The sequence below is a fragment of the Anarrhichthys ocellatus genome, unplaced genomic scaffold, assembly GCF_004355925.1.
Source record: "Anarrhichthys ocellatus isolate YVR2014 unplaced genomic scaffold, GSC_Weel_1.0 scaffold44, whole genome shotgun sequence".
In the NCBI taxonomy this organism is placed as follows: domain Eukaryota; kingdom Metazoa; phylum Chordata; class Actinopteri; order Perciformes; family Anarhichadidae; genus Anarrhichthys; species Anarrhichthys ocellatus.
In genome coordinates, this window is record NW_022280074.1 from 2,215,447 (window position 1) to 2,225,619 (window position 10,173).

The window sequence follows — 10,173 nt, forward strand, 5'->3', positions numbered from 1 at the left end:
CTCATTGCCAGTTATCGCAAACGCTTGATTGCAGTTGTTGCTGCTAAAGGTGGCCCAACCAGTTATTAGGTTTAGGGGGCAATCACTTTTTCAAACAGGGCCATGTAGGTTTGGATTTTTTTTCCCCCTTAATAATAAAAACCTTCATTTAAAAACTGCATTTTGTGTTTACTTGTGTTATCTTTGTCTAATATTTAAATTTGTTTGATGATCTGAAACATTTAGGTGTGACAAACATGCAAAAAAATAAGAAATCAGGAAGGGGGCAAACACTTTTTCACACAACTGTATATACAGATGTCCATCCAGCAGGAAGAGGCTCCTGCTCAATAACATTTTCAAGACAGAGAGGGCGTGTGTAAGACTCTTTCTATGACTACTCATTTTATTTTATGGTAATGACTAATGGCTTGTTTCTGCAATAACAGCTGCCTAACTGACTTGGTTATTTAGTAACCCAAACACAAATTCTGCCGTAACATATCAGCAAAGTAATTTATGGGGCATTGAGTTGTAAGTGCTTTGAGGAAAGAGAAGGTATACAATCAACAGCTGTTTTACTCTCCTTCCTGGAACCTGTGAACTTGGCTTTGTAATAAACACATCAAAGACTTAATGTCTGGCTATAGGTGAAAGTAATCAGCTACAGTAATATATCTTGTGGGATGGAGGGTTGGGTGAAGCTGCTGCTGAGGTCGGGGGTGTGATACACGTGAGCAGATGTGTGTGGGCAGGCTGTAAAATGTAAAATGACTCAATGTTGACTGTCTCTCCCCTCTGCCGGATAGTTATTCCAACACTAAGCAAATATGACATTTTCAAGACCACCAAGGGCAGAAGCTGTGCTCCTGCATTTTTTCCAGGTTAAAACATACAACGTTACATCTGGGGCAGCTGGTAGGATGAGCAGTAGGGTTTGTGTTTACCCTGCTATGACATGTGAAAATGGCTGCTGTGAAAGGGTCCTATTATAATGCTAGTTATTATTGGCAATGCTGTAGTTGTAGTTTTTTAGCCACGCAAGCGTCTTGACTAGCATAATATTTTATACAGACAGTCATGTTCCCCCAAGAATGAATCCCTCATGCTGTGTTGACACCACGAGTGACACAACAACCTTCTTCAAGTCATAAGGAAGCCGATGTCATGAAGCTATAAACTAATTCCTGACACTTGTTGCTGCGGGACGGGCGTGATGCGCTAAAATCAAAGTCTAACTCCAATAATGCGATGAAGAGTCACCCAATCATATTTTCATTTTACCCTGTTCACTCTTATCTACAAAAATGTATGTAAGCCAGTTCCCAGAGCTATTTAACTATATGACTACGTTAACAAGGGCGTGAGAAACACTTCTACGACAACACTGCGACAATTTAGCTGGGCCTGCTTGGCCGTTTGGTTATTTTTGTCGCTCGTAGTGTTAACACAAAAAAATACTCTGGTGACCCCTTAACTTTTCCTCTATCACCACCAGGACAACACTCTAAAGTTTCTAACACTTTGGTTTATGACCAAATACCTGCAATACCAATAACCCATCAGCCTCATACTTTGTATTTAGTGCTAGTTAGCAAATGTTAGCATGCTAACATGCTAAACTAAGATATGGTGAACATGGTAAACACTATACCTGCAAAGCATTAGCATGTTGGCATTTTAATGTGAACATGTTAGCATGCTTACATTAGCGCTAACATTTAACAACACTGTGCCTACATGTACATACGGCCTCACAGAGCTGCTAATGTAGACTCTAGTCTCTGTTTATATGACTACCACTTAAAGCTTCAGTGGAAAGTTTAGTGTCCCATAACGGACCAAATTCGTATAGAATGAAAACGCAAAGTATTGTAATGTTTCAGATTTTTGCCCTTCTATGATCTGAATAACACTTTTTGGTCAAACTTGATTGACAGATGATGAATGCAAATGTTTAATATGGCTTCTTGACCATTCCTCTAGTACACAGAATTGTAGATTTACATAAGCTGCTGAATATGTGACATGATATGATAATATAATAGAGGGACACGATGTTTAGGATGCAATGCTTCGATAATAGACGGTGATAATGCATGAAACGCTAAAGCTAGCTGTTGCCGGACATGTTAGCTGATATACAGGGCTTCTGGGGAGGTGATGAGGAAACCACACACTTCAAGGTACTTTTCTACCTTCCAACACCTATCTGCTTCTCTACACCTCAGCAGCCACCAGCAGTATTACGTCAATTTTTTCCCAATGTGAAAACCTCTGAAAAGGAGTCTTTTTGTGAATTTTCACCCAGCATGTCTACACTCCTGCCGGCGTCCTCTCTTTACAGTCAACAACCGAGGTGCCAGAGCAGAGAGGAGGTCACTGTTGAACTTAAATAAAAAGCCCACTCCAAAACATGCTACGGGTGAGATGGGGAGAGTTGGAGTACTTTCAGTAGAACAAGAGTAAACATTTTAGTTTAGGGGTAAATGGGATATTAAATATAAGAGCTAAGGGCTGCAAATACAACAGATGCTGTAAATTGTGCTCCCAGAAAAGTGAAGTCTCTAGTCTGTACTTTTATATTGAGCATCTCTGTGTGAGATGTACACTGCAATAAATCCCAATGCTAATAAATTGTAAAACAAACGATGTAGAATGTATATTATAGATTTTAGTTCAGTCACCTATTTAGAGAACAGAGGTCATGAACAGAGGTCATAGTGACATCTGTTGAGGTGCAAAAGGACTTCAAAACAAAGCAGGTAAACACGGAAAATATTGGTTTACAATCTATTGAGAAGTCTATTTTACAGTTTACTGTAAGCCAGTGTAGATCATCGAAGTTTAATTCATTATGCTCTGGGTCACATTATTAACATAACATTTTTTACAAAGAATTACCAATCTATATGGGATGTACATGGCTTCCTTGGAAACGAAGATGAGCTAAAGTAGGTTACAAACCAGACATTCCTCAGGTTTTTACAAGGTTATGAATTACATTGTGCACGATTATTTACGGAGCACGTCCATGTTCCCCAGAGAAGCAACTCTTTCCATTTTGGACACTCTATAACCTCTATTTTTTTTTTTTTCCAGCATGTCTGTCAACTATTTACACAATAAGTCGAAATGTCGTCTTTTTGTGAACTTTGCTCTAAAGATGCATCTTTATGATTTTAACCACGCTCTGACCTGAGGACAAACTTTTTTTAGCCTAAGTTTTAAACATTTTGCCTTAAATTGAGTAGAAAGAGAGACATTTATGACATGCAGCGAAGGTCCCTAGCTGGAGTTGAACTAAAGGCGTTGTTGTCATGCAATGTGGTATTGGTGTTTGTCCACACTGTCACCAATATGCTCTAAACTTTTGACCTTAAACTTTAAATTTATTTTTATTTGTCTCAGATTTCTTTTAAAAATCCATTAAAAACCCATAATAGTATCGATTTTATTTTGCAAAAATTAAAACGATGTCCTTTACAGTAGAAGACATTCATATTTCCATTAGTATTTCAGTCGGTGATGTGTTCACACGTGTCTTTACTCATACATTATATACAGAATTTTAGATTTACATAGGCGACTAAATATGTGAACACAGGGGGGACATGATGTTTAGGATGCAATGTTTCGATGGGTACACGGCGATAATGCATGAAATGCTAAAGCTAGCTATTGCTGGACATATTAGCTGATATACAGGGCTTCTGGGGAGGTGATGAGAAAACCTCTCTCAGGGAGTCTTTTTGTGAATTTTGAATTTTGAAACTTGCAAATAGCATGTCTACATTTCCTCCCTGCGTCCTCTCTTTACTGTCAACATTCGGGGTGCCGGAGCTGAGAGAAGGTCACTTTTGAACATGAATAAAAAGCCCACATCCAATATATGCTAAGGGTGAGATGTGGAGGGCTGGAATACATTCAGTAGAACAAGAGTGAAGAGTTTAGTTTAGGGGTAAATGAGATATTGTTATCCTTGAAAATATGAGCTCACAGCTACAAATACTGCAACACAGTACACTGCAATAAATCACAATGCCAATCACTTGTAAAACAAACACTTGAGACTCTACATTAGATTTTCGTCCAGTCACCTATTTCTTAGAAATAAGAGAACCAAGGTGAGGTCTGACTCATGATGTTCGAAAGGACATCAAAACAACGCAGGGTAACATGGGAAATGTTGGTTTACAATCTTACAAGGGCCAATTTTACAGTTTACTGTAAGCCAGTTCAAGTCATCAATTTATCTTTATGGCCCACAACGGAAAAACAATCTAAAAATAGTCTTTGGCCCTGCGGCTCTTACTGCAGCACCCTCTGTGTTTTCCTGCCAAGTCTTTCTCGAGGAAGAGGGAAGTATTATTCATCATTCTCAAGGTCACATTATCATTAATAATTAACAAAGTTTCCCAATAAGGATGTACATACCTTTCTCAGAAATGAAGATGAGTTAAAGCAGATCACTAACATCACATCACGTCACTCAGGTTTCCAAAAGATTATCACAGATCTTAGAGTAGTTTTCCACAACAAAGATCCATCTATTGACATCAGGGCGTGCTATATTTCTGTTTGGTTTGAGATTGGCATTTTCCATCACACTGGCCTTCACCGTCAACATGCGGCTTTGTTATATTAATGTATTCAGGTTTTTTCAGTCTATTTTATGCATAATTGCATACAGGCAAAATGACAAAGCTTTTTTTTAATCAATTGAGCCAGAGGACATGGAGATGCATGAATTTCCCAAGGCTACATTACCAACTGGGCAAAAATAACAGCAATCCCAAGCAAGGTACTCCAAGTTTATTGTTTGTTTGTGGTACAGTCGTGCTCGGTACCTGGTGAGTAGAGCAGCAGGGTACACATTGTGCACAGTGCAAATAGAGTGGGAAGAATGTGTGGGCAAATCAATAGAAGCCAACAGCTCAGTTTTGCGTAATCCAGCAGTCCAGTTACCCCCAGAAGTGCAATAGCAGTAAGAAATGTGGTCGTGGCAGTTAAAGTAAGTAGCAGGAATATAAATAAAAAATATGAAAATTTACAATAAAATATGATAAACAAACAAATGAAGAGTGTGTTGAAACAAGTCTGTTATTGAAGTGTGATGGGTATATTTAAGTGAAGAGTTGAGCAGGGATGTGTAAACGTATGCAATTGTCCTGGGGATCTAAGAGTCCGAGTCATTGAGGGTGCCGGGCTTTGTTGTTGAGATTGTAAAGCCGTCTGAGACTAATGGGTTACTGACTCTGACTTTGAACCTGCAATGAGATCCAACCAAAAGGCCCTGTTCAGAGGCCCTGCAGAAAGTGACCTGGTAATATACTGTACTTTATTGTAGTTGGATACCTCACATAAACTAGTTGTTCACTTTAAACCCTAAGTTTGCACACAGCCTACATTGTCGGCTCAAATTACCTTAACCACATGGCCCATTTCACATTGTATGTGTTTGACAAATTAATGGATTTATTTGGCAAATTCATGTATTATGTCCATGATGTGGTTTCTTTCTATCTGCATATGATGAGATACAGTCTGTGCAAACAACACCTATATTACCATAAATTATTTTCACGGCAGACATTTGAAGTTGTCAAAGTAGGACAAGCACAATTACAATTTCATAAATGCTGGCTAGGTTCCATCAAGTGTCCTAGTAAGTCATGCCAGGGGGCCAGCGTGCACAATACCATGAACCTGAAACTAGCTAACTAAAAAGAACAGTCATTTCAAAATTAAAACCAAAGTGGAAATGTAGGCTGTGAAAAAGAACTGTCTCTCAATATTTACCAACCTCTCCAGCCTGTTTATTTAGCTTTAGAAGATGTAAATGTTAAATACAAACTTCCTTGAATATAGTTGATTTTTTTTAAAGCTAAATAATTTCCTTAAACATCTGGAAACTAGTCTTTAGCAGACGTCGCTCAAACAGAAGACGCACAGATGTAGAAGTTCAGTGGTGGATTAATCCACGTTCACCAGACTTAACCTGAGCCTGACAAGTCTTTGTTCATAACACTGACATGGGATTCTGTGCAGTGCACCCAGTGGAAGTTCTGTATAATGTTAAACTGTAACATGATCTTTGTATATAGTGTTAAACTCCATATGGTCAGCCCATATGGAATGAAAGGTTAAATAAACAGTTCATAATAGTAATTATTATTTTCCTCCACCATCACTTATCCAAAACTCCAAAGATATTTATGATCTTTTGATGTATTGAAACAGAAAAGCTCTAGGGAGACTTTCAGTGCGTTGGACTGAAAGCTTAATTCTGCAGGTTGTTTTCTGTCAGTGGAAGCACATGGAGACAGTGCCCCCATGTGGTCACGGGGGTGACATGCTTTGTATGATGTTGCCTGAATGCTCTTGTATGCTATTAAATGGCTTATTATTATACTTCAGAAGAGTATTGATTGTATTGACCTACAATGTGCCTCTCGGGTTGAGTTTTAACCTGAGGCACACCAACAAGCTTCATTGACCACGATCATCATGCAAAGGGGCTTTTGTGGAAACGTATGATGGGAAATTTAGCAGAAATCCTGCAAGTGTCAACATAAACTCACTCAATTGATTCACAAGGTTAGTTAATAATGCATAAAATACAATTTCCCGATCTAAATAAATTACATTTCTAAAATCGACGTGTTTTTGTCAACATGATTTGAAGCAACAATGTGAGATTTAGTGGCATCTGGTGGTGAGGTTGCAGATTGCAGGCAACAACTTGTGACTCGCTAACCCCTTTCTTTCCAAGCGTGTCAGAAAATGACGGTGGCCTCGTAGGAGCTACTCTTATCAATACTCGGTTCTTCTTGAAAACATATATTGAATTTTAAAAACAAATACATTCAGAACAGGATTAGAAGTTATTTATAATTTATAATAATTTATTATAATAATTTAGATATAACTAAATATTGTATCAACAGTAATGTTTCCAACAATTAAGTCATTAATACCTCACTGGAAACAAATCTAAAATGTCAATAAAATAAACAACATTCCTGAGTGAAGTTTTGCAATGATAATAATGAATAATGAAGAACACAGACGTTAGATAGTGTATATAAAAAAGCTTTGGCCGATCGTGTGTGCTGTGCATGTGTAAACATAACGGCTCTCGCTAGAGCCAGTGTTCGTTCCTATTTGTCCATTCTGGGCTGCTGCAGCATTGCGACATGGCGGACTCCGTGGAAGAGGGCCGCCATGTATATGGACGTGTATGGATTTTTCTAAGCTAAATAGAACATAACAATTATGATTACGATAGCGATTTAAAATTATATAAAAAAATAAATAGGTAATTCATTTTACACTTATCAAAGTGGCAAACTTTCATTGCATCACCTAAACAAACTACAAAACATAGACATGTTTTTCAATTCATAAAATAAACAAATGTCAAAGAAAATTCTTATATGCATTTTACTGAACACAACAATATAAAGGTAAAACTTGTGTTTTATATGTATATATTAATATTATTATATAGAATGTAGAAAATATTAAACATCAATTGTTATTTCCAAGGTGGAGAATATTACTCCCCCTTAGAAAATTGTGTCTTGGTTTGTGATTGTTTGTGTTTATTTCTTTGCATGAAGCAGAGAATGTCCACCATGTTCTTTGAGCTGCTCTTCTTCCCTCTACCTTCTGTAAACTCATTTTGCTCTCAAGCAGGCTGAAGGGCACTGTAGTGAGAACAACTTGTACAGGTCCTTGACAAAAAATTAATGTTTGATAATTTATAGTCTGTTTTTGTTCATTTTGAGACACAGTACTGAAACTGCTCTGATCACAGTCATATATATATATACAATGCGTGCAGATGCTGGGGAATGTTAAGTTCTGTTATTGCTTGACCTAAGTGCAGCTTTCGAGACTGTTTCACCACTCGCTTCTCCTTAATTTAATTCAAGTTAATTTATTTTGCATAGCCCAAAATCACAAATCACTAATTTGCCTCAGAGGTTTTTAACAATCTGTACACATACATATCTGTCCTGGGACCCTCACATTGGTACAGGAAAAACAACCCCAAAACAACCCCCTTTAACAAGGAGAAAAAAAAGAGGAAGAAACCTTAGGGAGAGCAACAGAGGAGGGATCCCTCCCCTAATAATGCTAATAAGTAATGGTATCGGTATTAGTAATAGAAGAAATGCGAGTAATAATAACAATAGTAACAATGGGTGTCAGGCAGGACCACGGTCCATATATAACCACGATCTATTGAAACCTGTGAAAAAGGTCCTGAAAAATTCATAACCAAAAAGTCATAAAAAGTAAAATCGCATGTCAAGAACATTAATAGAATAGTATGTCAAAATGTCTTTAAAAAGTCATCAAAAGTCACAGTATAGCATGTTGAAAAAAGTCACAGTAAAGTAGGTTGAAAAAAAAAAATCATAGTATAGTATGTTGGAAAAAAGTAAAAAAAAAAGTCATAGCATAGTACATCAACAAAAGTGATAGTATAGTATGTATGAAAAAGTCATAAAAAAGTGATAGTATGTCAAAAAAAAGTAAAAAAAAAAGTGATAGTATAGTATGTCTAAAAAAATTATCAGTGTACTATGGTAAAAAAAAAAAGTACTATAGTACATTTTATAGCATGTATAAAGAAGTAATACAAGTATATTATGTGGAAAAAGTATAGTATAGTATGTCGAAAAAATTCATTAAAAGGTCATAGGATAGTGTCACAGCTCTGCCCCTTCTCACCTGTCCTTTTATTTCTCACTCACCTCACTCACCTATCAACTCATTCAGTGCACCTGTCTGCCTCCCTCATCATCAGCCTAACTCCCTTCACCTGTTCACTAATCAAGCACTCCCTCCTCATCAGCGCAACTCCCCTCACCTGCCTCTATCAGCCACTATATAAACCCCTGCCTCTCAGTCACTCACTGCCAGATCATTGTCATGTCTACCCGCCCGTTTGGCTCGTCCTGTTCCCGGTTTCACCGTCTGCCTGCCCTGCCTCGTCCTGCTGGATTTACCCCGTCGTCTTTTGTCTCGTCCGTGGATTCCCTGTTGTGTTTCTATAAGTTTCCTGTTCTGATTTAAGTATTCATTAAATACCTGCTTCACTCTACTTCTGGTCTGCGTTTGAGTCCTCCACCACACCCCATGACAGAGTATTGCAAGTCGAAAAAAGTAAAAAATAGTCATAGTATAGTGTGTCGCAAAAAGTCATAGCATAGTATGTAAAAAAAAAAAAAAAAAAAGTAGAATAAAATCATAATATACTATGTCAAAAAAAACATACTATAGTATGTTTTATAACATGTAAAAGGAAGCAATGAAGTATATTATGTCAAAAAAAAGTCATAGTATAGCATATCCAAAAAGTCATAGTATAGCATGTCGTAAAATTGTATAGTATAACCTTTTCAAAAAATTTCATAGAAATCATGTTGATAAAAGTAAGTGTTGCATGTCAAAAATAGCAACAAAAAAGTCATAGTACAGTGTCAGAAAAATCATAAAAAAGAAATAAAAAAAATTAACAAAAGTGATTGTATAGCATGTCACAAAAAGTAATAGTATAGCATGTCGAAAACATTCATGAACAAGTCATAGTATAGTAATTTTAAAAAAATCATTAAAAAGCCATAGTATAGCATGTCGGAAAAAATAAAAAAAAGTCATACATGTTGAAAAAAGTCATAGTAAAGCATGTCAAAAGAAGTAATAGTATAGTATGTTGAAAAAAGCCATTAAAAAGTCATAGTATAGCATTACGAAAACTCATAAAAATTCATATCGTATGTTGAAAAAAGTCATAGATATATGTCGATAGAAGTCATAAATATTACAGTAAAATATGGTAAAGTATAGCATGTCAAAAACTGTCATAGTATAGTATGCCGAAAGAAGTCACTGACTTTTTTCGACACGCTATACTGTGACTTTTGTATGACTTTTTAGTGTGTCGAAAAAAGTCGTAGTATAGCATGTCGAAAAATCATAAAAATTCATATCGTATGTTGAAAAAAGTCATAGCATAGTATCTCGAAAAATGTCTCAGCATAGTATCTCGGAAAAAATAAATAAGTCATAGTATATATATTAAAAATCACAGTAGTCGTAAAAATTCATAAAAAAGTCATAGTATAGCATGTGAAAAAGTCATAGTAATATCATAGTATAGCATGTTGAAAAAGTCAT